Raw genomic sequence first — 12,788 nt, forward strand, 5'->3', positions numbered from 1 at the left:
ACATCATCCAAGATGACTGCCGTGACGTTAGCTGATGACGCAAGTACCGCTACCCAAGGTGGCTGGAAAGTGCCACACACACACTGCCACATAAATTACAAAAGCATCTTTCAGTAACCAATGAAACTGTAACGTTTTAACCTTTAAAATTGCTCTCCTGGAAAACTGATGTAATGGACTAAACCCCTTCTTTCCCTGTGGTCTTCATATATGAACTAGGTGCTGACTCGTTCCATTATCAGTTAGCTTTGGCTCGCATACTCCCACAGATGCTGATAAATTAACTTCACGTGTGCCAGAGGTGTTTAGTCACCCTCTTTACCACATTTTTCCTGTTTCACATTGATGTAGAAAGGGTACAGCTATCGATCCTATACTTGAAGGATCGAATCTACCTTTCAGCACTTTTGCTACAGCACAACTACAGTACATCGCTGCCCCATCGTTCTAGAAGGGAGAAAGTCACGCCTGGAAATATTTTGGCGCAAAGAGTGAGTAATTCGAGCCCGAGCAGGCCTTAGACCAAGTCAGCGGGGCCGGTACAGGGAGCTCGTAAAAAAATGAGTAAGTTCTGCGATGAAATGAAATGTCGTGTGGCTAGGGCCTCCCGTCGGGTAGACCGTTCGCCTGGTGCAGGTCTTTTGAGTTGACGCCACTTCGGCGACCTGCGTGTCGATGGGGATGAAATGATGATGATTAGGACAACACAACACCCAGTCGCTGAGCGGAGAAAATCTCCGACCCAGCCGGGAATCGAACCCGGGCCCTTAGGATTGACAGTCTGTCACGCTGACCACTTTTTTTTTTCTCTCTACCAACTTTTTTTTTATTTTTATTTTTTTTTAGGTGAGTTTTGAAGTGAACCCTTTTTTTTAATGGAACTAAAAAAAACAAGTGCCACCGCCACTTTTCATCCTATAACAAAAAAAAAAAAAAATCTGGGCCACTTCAGGCGTTGGCTCCTGACTAAACCTACCCCAGAGAGCTGCCTATATACCAGGGGAAATATGGGAAATCAAGGTTAGGGCTATCCTTAAAAACAAAACAAAATCTTCCTTTTTCTGAATTTTATTTTAATTTTTTTGTTTGTTTTGTATTTATTTTTTTTATTTTTTTTTTATTTTTTTTGTTTTTGTGTAATTGATCAGAGGCCTTCTGCGCCCCGCTGGTAATATGTTGAGTCACGTCTTCTCGAAATTGATGTGTTCCGTTCAATTGTGCAGAAATGTTCATTGGTTCAAACAGGAAACCGTCGTCTCTCTTGGCTTAACACATTCCAGCTGCGAGGCGGCTCGTGGAAAGCACTCCCAAGGAAGTTCGAGAAAAATTGGCTGTATTTTGGGTGACGGACAACGACATAATGACGGTCATTGAGGTATGTCCAAAAATCGAGTGCAGAGTCTACAGTTTGTCCAAATAAGTAGTGAATGGCATGTCCGCGAATCCAATTCACAGCATTGGTCTTTGTCCGAGGAAAATAGTCACGTTCCGGAAATAATAATGAAAGGGGAGTAATCCGATCCGGTATGTCCCGCGTTAGAAAAGCCACAATACGTCGAACCAAGTGCCAAACCTCCGCCGCCGGTCCGCAAACAAACCGATGTTCATCATTGTCTGGCACTCCACACGTGGAGCATAGAGGTGATTGGGCGAGGTGGATACGATGAAGGCGAAATTGGTTGATTTGCTTACCATTGACAGTTATGTACCAGACAGATTGAACATTCGTGTCAAGGTAACAGGCGAACACCGCGCGCCATACATGACGCCAGTCAACCTGGGGGAACTTTTGTTCAATCGGGTTAGGTGGACGACCTAATTGGAGGACATTGTATACTGCCTTTGTCTTGAGTAAAAGCTGTCTTGGTAAGGTGAGGCGTAGGTAACTGAGTTCCAGAAAGAAGTACCGTATATAATGGAACTGGGCCGGAACATCCGAGATCATCACTGGGGCTGACAGTGAGACCGGCAAGTATGCCGACAGGAGGAGACCAGTGAGGCTCGTTGGGCAACGTGTCCATACCGTCATCTGGGAGCTGACAAATAGGGCGCAAGCTCTATCCGGCACGTGAAACAGACCTATCCCACCTCGTTCACGGGGAAGAGTAAGGGTCGCATAGTTAACTTTGAACAACATCCCAGAGCTGACGAAAGATGCCATCTCTGCCAACATGCGACGTGCCACAGTAAGCGGGAAAGGTAGAACTTGCGCTACATGGGGAACTCGGGATGCGACATATGTATTGACATATCGAGCTCGTTGGAGAATATCTAGGGATCGAAGGCGATGGTCCATAAGACCTGCTCTGATCATTAAAAGGAGGCGTCGGCAGTTGATGGTGGCTGAACGCCGGAGATCAGATGAAAAATCTATTCCCAAACAACGAATGGTATCAACGGTGGTGAGAGGTGTAACGCACTCCACGGGAAGTCCCGTGCCAATGAACATAACTTGTGACTTACGTACGTTTAAAGAGCTACCCGACGCCTCACCATAAGTCGCTACCCACGGCAAAACAGCTCGAACTTCGTCGGCATTACGTAAACAGATGACGACATCGTCAGCATAGGCCGTGCAACAGAATCGGTAGCGATCTATGGACAACCCTACCAAACGTTGTCTTAGTCCACATAGCAAGGATTCCAAGAAAAAGGCGTACAAAATTGCTGATAGAGGGCAACCTTGACGTACGGATCGACCTATTATTATCGGTGGAGTGAGTCTGCCATTGTACATAATCCTGGATGAGGCACCCTGCAGAAGGCGCATCACTACCGTGATAACGGCGACCGGGAAACCCGTATGGTGGAGAACGGCCGTAAGGAACGAATGGTCAACCCTATCAAAAGCTTGACTAAAGTCCAAAGACACAAGTGCCCCAGAGAGGCGTTGTGCCTGGGTAACGGCGATCATATCCCTGTAGCGGCATAAAGCCGTGCGAATATTGTTGTCGCCTCCCAAAGATGCTTGGTCTGACGACACAACATAGCGGGCAACGTTTTTAAGTCGTGCTGCCAAAAGGCGAGTGAAGATTTTCATATCACTGTTCAGCAGGGTGAGGGGCCGATAATCACTGATATTGTTGCCACCGTGCGGTTTATGTACAGGAATAATAATTCCTTCCATGAAAGCGTCCGGCACAGGTACTTCCGGAGACATCAGTTCCCGACAGATGGAGGTGAAGGTGGACTCCAACAAATCACGGAAGGTGCGATAAAATTCGAGGGGAAGACCGTCGGGGCCCGGGGAGCGATTGATGGTTCCTGCCCGGATCGCATCGCGGACTTCCTCATCAGTCACCTCCGACATCAAGTCAATCGCCGCATCTCCTGGGATACCACCGAAGTTGAGCTGTGAGACTTCCTCGATCAACTCTGGGGAATGTGGAACTGCGGCGTAGAGCTGCCGGTAGTGGGCGTGAAGCACATTCCCTATGGCAGATTGGGTTACGTAGCGACGATCTTCTTGATCCGTTAGGACGTGAATCAATTTTCGGCGTCGATTTTGTCGTTCTTGGATGATATGGTACATCGACGGATGTTCATGAGGCATGCGATCAGCAGTACGAGATCGTACTATCGCCCCTTCCAAATGTCGTCGCATGAGATTGGAGATTTGGGCCTTAGCTTGGTTCATCCTTGTATGGCGCTCAGGGGAGGCTGGCATCGTGGAGCATTCTCGTAGGATCCTGTAGTAAAAGTCCATAGTGCTCTTCCTCCAGGCGACAACATCTTTGCCATACCGGATTAAAGTTTTTCGAAGAGCAGGTTTTGCACACTGGATCCACCAGGATATGGTAGACGGATACGTGGGTCGGCGTCTATTACATGTGATCCAAGTGTCTTCTATTAGAAGTCGACAGTCAGGTGAATTAAGAAGTGCCGTATTCAGTTTCCATAAACCACGTCCGTGCCATACTGCCTGTCTTGTGAGAACAACATCACAGAAGTAAGCCTCATGGTCTGAGAAAGCAACAGGCCAGATTTCAGCCTGTCGAGTGTGTTGAATTAGGGATCGCGAGATGTAGATGCGATCCAGTCGGCTAGAGGAGTGCGCAGTGTGGTACGTAAAGCCCAAAAGATCACCGTGAACATGTCTCCACGTATCGACAAATTGTAGCCGCGTGACGACTGTTTCCAGAGCTGCGCATGGTGAGTGACACGGCAATTGATCCTGAGGTCGCTGGGTGCAGTTGAAGTCTCCACCCATGATCCAGTCATCGTGTGGTCCCATAAAAAGGGGTGTGACTTCATTCGCGAAGAAGGCATTGCGTTCACGACGGTAGCTGGAGCCCGACGGCGCATAAATATTGACGATGCGTACACCAAAGAGAGTAAGGGCCATACCTCTGCCGCTGGGGAGGTATAGGACATCTTCGGCAGGAAGACCTTCGCGTAAGATGATGGCAACACCACTACCGGTGTCCGAAGCGGGAGAAAGATGCACCGTGAAGCCATGTGGTGGTGAAAAATCGGCAACATGCACTTCCTGAAAAAGCGCAATATCTATGTCTGCATCATAAATCATATCGCGGAGCAGCGCTAGTTTGTGGGGTGCACGAATGGTCGCGAGGTTAATCGTTGCGAAACGATAATGCTGGTGTTGGAGTCCCACAGGCACTGGCGGGGCTTCTTCTTCAGGAGCGAGAGGTCGTCGATCTTGCCGGTCCGCTGAAGAGGCTGCTATTGTGGAGAGTTTGCGGGCGCGGGCGCAACTGATGGGGGTGCCCCATCATCAGCAGCGTCCACCCCAGTCCCTTCGATCTCCACGTCGTCTGCCCAGGAGACTGATACTGCGGTAGGGCATCGGCTGTGCACGTCATCCACGTGGAGAGGAGACGTAGTTTTCGTCTCATCGGATAGGCTCTCTTCAACGTCGACCTGTGGGGGCGACGGCGTCAGTAAGGAGGGGTGTTCGTTGCCAGTGGTCGCCTGTGGCGGGTCTTTCGCATCAGCCTTTCGGTCATCAAAGATCGGTTTGTCGTCCATCTTCGTGTCTGCATCCCCGGTATCCATCCGTAGAATGGATTCATCAGGGGGTGTACGGCTACGTTTCTTTCTCTTTCGTGTCGACCCTTGTTTTCGAACAAGTCGTTCAGAGTCCGATTGCGGGTGGCTTTCGTCTGACTCCGGACCAGTCTGAAGGAAAGCAGAAGTAGGTACCACTCCCAGATCAACGTCCATCTCAGTAGCATTTTCAGTCACAGTGCTGCGATGATTCGGCAGGTTAGGATCTGACGTCTGGGGCACCTCAGAAGGAATCTCAGGAGCGGTTGCATCTACCTGATCAGACGACGTCAACGGAGCAGGAAGACTCTGTGTAGACGTGCTACCTTCCTGGGCAACCTTGGCGTATGTGACAGGGATCTGAGTCATCACCGATGGGGACGCTTCCTCGCCGACCGGCGTCTGCATCAGGCGGCGTCGCATGCAGGCGGATCTGACGTGGCCTTCTTGTCCACAACCCGCACACGTTCGGGGTTGGCCGTCGTACATGACAATGGCTCGCACCCCGCCAATGGTCAGGTATGATGGAATATGTTTTTTCAGTTCAATTTTGACCTGACGCACACCATTAAGGACATGGTAGGTCGTGAAGGTTTGCCATTTTTCCTCTACGTAACCGATGACGTTACCGTATGGTTGTAACGCAGATACAACTTCGTCCTTCGGCACTTCAAAAGGTAGTTCAAACACCCTAATCGTGCGTTGACCGTACTCTGCGAGTTCAAGTGTTACAGCTCCGACGTGACCATCAGAGTATTTGAACTTAAGTCCATTGGCATGGCGGCGAATAACATCTTCACACACCTCGGTGTTTGTCATTTTAATATGAACGACACTACTCGTGATCGAAAAATGGATTCCGATAACGTGGTTAGGATCTAAACGAACTTCTTCACGTATGAACGTTTCAACTTCATGTGCACGAGGTCGCGCATGTTCAGCTGGGAAGGAAACTTTAAGGGTCGCACGGCGGTAAGCGCTCGACATGTTGTTCACGGTGGACGGACACAAGCCTGAAAGCTACGACGCGGAAGTAAACAAACGCCTGCAGCGGAGCACTGGCCGGCGCGCGGGGCCGTCCGCACGCTGCCACGGCTGAGAGCCTACTGACCACTCAGCTACGTTGCGGAATATTGTCAGTAGAGCCGGAGCATGCTTGCTGAGTAGATTCCGAGTGGTACATTCACACAAGCGTGTGATAAATGAGCGACTGCAATTGTAGTGTGAATGAAATCTGAACCAATAGGTATGTTTTCCTTGAATCCCTTTACAATAAAATAACTGCATCGTACAAAAGTGTTCACATATTAAAAATCTCTTCATTATTAATAAAATTATTTTGGAAGGGACAGAACCACATAAAAATGTGAGACAAAAGGGCAAACATCTTAGTCTCACGGTCAGCACGTCATTTGTTGGCACATATACGTTGGGAGTAAGTCCGCCATCAATATCTGGCTAATTATTAATACCTGTTGTCTAATTTCGTAACTAGCTAGACTAAACCAAGTTTTAATTACTTTTTTTCATTAATAAAAGCACTAAAATAATGTGGGCGGTTTACAATGTGCAGGGTATGGTGTTTGATCAGTGAGAAAATAAAGCAAGCCTTGCGACTATGAGACGCATGATAGTTTCATTCATGCTCTAATTATACAGCCCTTGTACCTAAACGTTCAAATTATCCCATCTCATTTGGCAAATATTGTAACGATAGATTGTTTTTTAAATCTCTTTTGTTAAAAACACACTCTCCCAGCACGTCATCTACCGTTTCCTTCTGCATCAAATAATTTGCATCCAGCTGTATTATATGAGGTACTGAGTAGAACTACCAGCAACAGTAACTTAATATGAGAATGTTTTATAGTCATATGCGCTACCCAACAGAATGGTCTCCCGCGGGTTTTCCGACCAACACGGTTGGTTGCACAGCGCGCCAAGAAGCCAACGCTGTGTAGCCCTCAATCGAGCCCGGCAAGCCGGTTATTATGACAGGCACGTTTTTCTCGGCCTTGCTGACTGCCGAAGAAAAAAGGAAGATGCGTAGAAAGCTGAGTCAGAGAGAGAGAGAGAGAGAGAGAGAGAGAGAGAGCGAGGAGCATGACGGAGGGAGAGAAGGGGCACGAGGGAGAGGGAGAAGTAACGCGCCCTGGGCTCACAATACGACCGGCTGCGATCAAGCTTCTGCCATGCGATGCTGAAACAGTCGATACAGCTACGAAGCCGACGACGGGCTCTTCAGAGACAAATTTAAGTAACTGCGGTAAACAAACTAGTAACCATTAAAAGCAGCTGGTAAATTTCAAGGAAGCCTGAACAACGATTATTACTGGCAGGAGCAATTCTCACTTTTGTGTTACGTCCTGCATTCGGAGCGTAAGAATTCAACTACACTACACGTCTTTGTAAACTTTATTTATAAACAGAAAGGACAGTCAGATGTGCCTCGCAAAGTCTGTTTTGCCGCAACAGCCGTCTTTTCGTTATATATGCTGCTGACCATTGAAATGGCAAGACCATGATGAATGCGGCATGCAACAAATGTCAAGTTTGCATATAGTGTAATACGTGTATTAATATGGAAATGATTAGCATTTTCATGACAACTGACTTGTAAGATGGGTAAGAGTATCGCAATCTACATTCTTTACACAGACCTTTGAATGACATTATCCTGACTGACTGAGTCGTCATCGCCCAGCCCAAACCGATAAGGACAGAAACTTGAAATCTGGTGAGGGTGTTGATCGCATACTGTAGGCATCGCTTAAGAAGGGATTGTTCGAAATTCGACTTCTAAGGGGGGTGAGATAAGGATTGGAAAGGTTTTTGAAAACATCGCGTTATGCACTAGGGTGGCTTATTCTCGTTCTAAAGCACCATTGTTTTGCTTTTGCTGTCGTTTGTTTGAAAACGCAAACTCACCGAACACATCCAAGTTTTACCTGTTCAAATGTGTGTGAAATCTTATGGGACTTAACTGCTAAGGTCATCAGTTCCTAAGTTTACACACTACTTAACCTAAATTATCCTAAGGACAAACACACACACACCCATGCCCGAGGGAGGACCCGAACCTCCGCAGGCACTAGCCGCACAGTCCACGACTGCAGCGCCTTAGACCGCGAAGTTTACCTCACCGACTATTTCAATACACTGTGGAAATTGAACCCCACAGTCACCAGCCATGGATGAAGTGCCACATAAAAAAATTTTGCAAATGGAAGGAGTTGGAATCAATATTTGAGAAAGGGCAGTCAACTGATAAAAAAGAGCCAAGACGTCGTGGCAAAAGAAATTTAAAAAATGTCATGAAATGCTAACCAGAACGTTTGACATAATAACATTCTTAGCAAAACAAAATTTAGCTTTACGTGACCACAGGGAAAGCGGCACCTGTGCCCATGGAGCCAACTTTTTAGATCTGTTGCATCTACTGTCGAAGTAGATCCTGTTCTCCGAGAACATTTAATAAGGTTTCACTTATCATATACCACCAGAAATTAAAAACGAGTTTATAGAAATTGTAGTGAAGAAAGTTCGGCAAAAAATTATAGACTAGGTCAGGTTCGAGAGGTCAAGCATTATTTCCTGATATTCGACAGTACCCCGGATAATTCCCACAAAGATCACAATACGTGATGATTGAAAATCGGTAAGTACGAATAGTGGAATCTTTTACAGATTTTATTGACACGAAAAACAAAACAGCCGAACATATTAATAAGAGTAAGTAAACTCGACATAACGAACTGTAAAAGGCAACCTTGTGATAATGCTGTTACAAAGGTCAGAAGACAGACAGGAGTGCAACAACGAATAAATTTGTTCCGTGCTCATACCACACTCTCTGAACCCAGCTTTCTTACATGTAGCTTCCTTCGATGGAGGTGGAGGTGAATTCAGCTACTTTCTTCGGCACATAGGAAGGTTGTTACGCTTTCGGTGCAGACAAGTATGAAGAGGGTTCAGGACACGCGATGGAACACACGACATGGAATCATTACAAAGAGATTTTGACAGCGCTAGAGAAGCTTGAACGCATGAGCGGAAGCAGGAAATTTGCTAGTTGCAATGCAGTCATTTTCGTTTGTGTGTTTCTTGGGTCTTTGGCAACCTGTGATGTGTGAAGTGAATGATGCTCAGAATTATTTGCAAACGGAGGGACTAAACCTACCTCACTGTGCTCAGAAAATACTCGCCTTACACACAGAATTGGAAGAAGAACGCCGGCCGATGTGGCCGAGAGGTTCTAGGCGCTTCAGTCTGGAACCGCGCGAGTGTTACGGTCGCAGGTTCGCATCCTGCCTCGGGCGTGGATGTGTGAGGTGTCCTTGGGTTAGTTAAGTTTAAGTAGTTCTGAGTGCTAGGGGACTGATGGCCTCAGATGTTAAGTCCCATAGTGCTCTGAGCCATTGGAAGAAGAACGAGAGGAATTTTACTGAACCTCCACTGCTGGAATTAGAGAAAGATTCAAGCCGCTCCAGACTTCGGCCAAAAAATACTTAAGGCTTGCACTACTACCGGGCGTCGCAGATGAGGAATGCAACCTCGACCAAGCTCCTCAAGATTTTGACAGAAGAGTTAAAGCTTGAGTACATGTATCTAAGGACTTTCGTAGCTTCAACAAGGTGTAAGAAATAACTTATTTTTCCGGCGGCCTACTGCTGTTTATTAAAAGATTGTTTTTGAATCCAAAAGTGAAGGAGGGCTACCTAATATAGTTACAATGCTGAGAATATTCCCCACAACTGCCGTAAGTAATGCCAGTTGCGAGAAAAGCTTCTCTAAATAGAAACGGATTAGAAATTATTTAAGATCTACAATGTCCACGTTCAGTTTAACAGTTTGGAAACCGAATAAGAGGTGCTCATTAGCCTTAGCGAATGTATTAAAAGAGTTTGCGTCGCTAAAGAGTCACAGAGTAAAATTTTAATTAAATAAACGCGTTTATTTTGAATCCATCTGAAATAGTGACAGAGCTGAGATATTTTTCTTAATTGTGGAAATTGGGGAGGGGGGTGGGGCGGTAAATTTAATGTTCGCACTGGAAATCGACGCTACGCCACTGCATGATGTTGCAAGTTGGCAACAGACCATACACTTAAGTATAATGTTAAGGAAACTACTCGTAAATGTATGGTGTTGCCGTTTGGCAAAACGCACACACACTGGCTGCATAGGGATACCCTGTGTTTGGTGTCATAATGTAGACAGAAACTACTGAAAATCGATATTCTATGCTAAAGGTCGAATGTCCGTAAACAACCGTGAAAGCAGTCAAAAGAGTGCCAGTTAGATCACATTTGGTTATACTTTTAAGGGGCGTAAAATGGTAGCACAGATTATTTTTCCATGTGTCTAACTGAACGATTAATAATTAATCAATATCATCTGTTTGTTGCCGAAATATAGAATAAATCAAAATTTCTATGTTCAGCCTCTTACATAGCATTTTGTCGCAGACAATATTACACTGAAACTGGTTTCCTAACAAAAAAAAAAGTCCTGCAACAGTGTTAACATCAGTTAAACGAATACTTTTCTACAGAGCTACGTCACATATGTATTCAATATATATTGCTGTTCTTGTTAAAGAGATTGTCAACGTGTATTGTGCACGATTATTAAGAACACATATCTTTCTCAGACAAATTATATGACAGACAGTACTCTATTTAACTTGAATCACGGGCGAGATCAAATTTTTCCTCCCCGGGTACAGAACAGCTAAAAGATGCATGAAAACCTGAGCAGGTTTTACAGGCATATGTTTTTGCAATTTCTTTCATTTTGCTAATCACTTACTGAATAAAATATTTTCCAATTCAACACTGTAAAATTATTCTCCCCAGAAGTTCCATGTTCATTTGCGATTTTTATTTACTTGAAAATTTTGATTCTTCAACCTTCACGTTAGTTCAGTCTGCCTGTATTCATGACAACTGAAAAGTTGTGATTAACGCCAGCCAAATGGTGACCCGATCTGCTGCCTACACTTGAATGCATCAGGATTATCTCCGTAATGGTGCCCTCTGTTTTTTTTTCTTTTTCAAACACAGCAAAATATAGAAACCGGAAAACAAAAATTGAACTTATTTTGTGAGCCTGATGGCTCGCACTGGTACGTAAGCACAATCAAAGATGAGCTCATTTTTGTGTTAAACTCGGGACCGTCTCCGTTTCATGATGGAAAATAAGTGCGACAAAAATTTATTTTTGGCAACATGCTAATTTGTTGACATTTTCCGCTCTATTTAAAACTTATTACGCAGGACAATAATACGACAGATAACACGAAGAAAATCCTATTGTTTCCGTATTAACAGTTAGGGATACAATCCCCATGGGTACAAGGATGGTTGATGCTGTCACACGCCGCTGTCGATGAGATGCTAGTAGTGGTAGTACGTAGTAGTTGAGGTCACATGTCAATCTATACAATTTATATCCTGCAACCGCTCCAAACACACCATCAGTATAGGAAAAATTTTAGTATGTCAGTTCCTCTTACCTTATAGTAGCTTTAATTTCTTGCGAAATTCGAGCGGAAGGTAGTCACTTCGGAAACCAAGGGATTCTTTCCGATTTTGAGCGCAAAGTTCGTCCACTGCCGGGTGAGCGTTTTGCGATCTCAGTCGTGCGAGGCTTCCAACGACACTGGACAGCGCATTCGTGAAGCCGGCTATATAGCGCCTGCTACTGACGTCGAGTGGGTGGGGCGGTGTTACGCAACGGGAACATCCTATACTGCAGGCGTACACTATTATGTCTCACATTATTCCACGTCGTTGTGTAATGAATACAGCAACATCAGAGCACTGATTTCAACAACACCATCGTTCACACCCGTAGCTGTGACAGTGGCACCGAAGTGTTTCGCTCATACCAGCTAACAAGAGGTCTAGTACAAGGGGTGGATAAAAGTATGAAAAGACCAAAAACACAACGCATTAGGATGCCTAATAAAGTGTAAAAAACCGTTAGCATTCAAAACAGCTTCCAGTCGTTTCGCAGCGCACAAATACAGGTCCTATATGGTTTTCAAGGGACACACATCATTCTTCATGAAAAAGAGTGGGAAGTTCAGGCAACGATGATAGAGGTGGAAAGCGATAACGCGCCCTGCTCTCCAAAGTAGAGCACAAAGCGTCAGTAACATTGAGACCCGGTGTCTGGTGGCCAGGGAAGATGCGACAATTAATCCTTGTGTTCACAAAACCAGTCCTGGATGATGCGAGCTGTATGAACAGCAGGCCTTTCATCTTGGAACACAGCATGACCATTGGGGAACAAACATTGTACCATGGGATGGACCTGATCAGTCAAAAGGGTTACAGTCCTTGGCAGTAATGTGGCCTTCCAGATTACCCTGGAACCCATGAAATACTACCATATGGCTGCCCATGTCATCACCGATCTCCTTCACAGGAACTCAGAAACAAGAGTCATCCGACCAAATAACATTCTTCCACTGTTCCGCAGTCCAGGTTTTGTGGCTTTTTGTACCACGTTTTCCTTTTACGAGCACTTGCATAACTGGTGAGAAATTTTAGAATTCCAGCTCGTCCTGCATATGGAGCCCCATGTGTTTTGGTGCTGAAAGGGTTCACGAGCGCGACATTCAGTTCTGCAATGATTCTTGCAGCTGTCGTCGTCTCATTTTTCGTCACAATTCTGTTTATTTCGTCCGCATTGTAACTTAGCGGATAATGTTTCTCAGTTTTCACTGTATGCAGTATAAATCTTCGATACGGTGCAACATGAAAACACTACGG

The 12,788-nt window shown here is 45.6% G+C and overlaps 1 protein-coding gene across 1 annotated transcript in view; it reads right to left on the reverse strand.

Annotated features, from left to right (window-relative positions):
* The window catches only part of LOC126457013 (glutathione S-transferase-like), a 76,120-nt gene extending 64,437 nt beyond the window's left edge, over positions 1-11,683 (reverse strand). Inside the window, exon 1 of the mRNA XM_050092984.1 lies at positions 11,525-11,683. The gene's annotated coding sequence lies outside the window, so the exon portion shown is untranslated. The remainder of the gene's footprint in view (positions 1-11,524) is intronic.
* Between the last annotated feature and the right edge of the window lie 1,105 nt (positions 11,684-12,788).

This window comes from Schistocerca serialis, chromosome 2 (genome assembly GCF_023864345.2).
Source record: "Schistocerca serialis cubense isolate TAMUIC-IGC-003099 chromosome 2, iqSchSeri2.2, whole genome shotgun sequence".
In the NCBI taxonomy this organism is placed as follows: Eukaryota; Metazoa; Arthropoda; class Insecta; order Orthoptera; family Acrididae; genus Schistocerca; species Schistocerca serialis.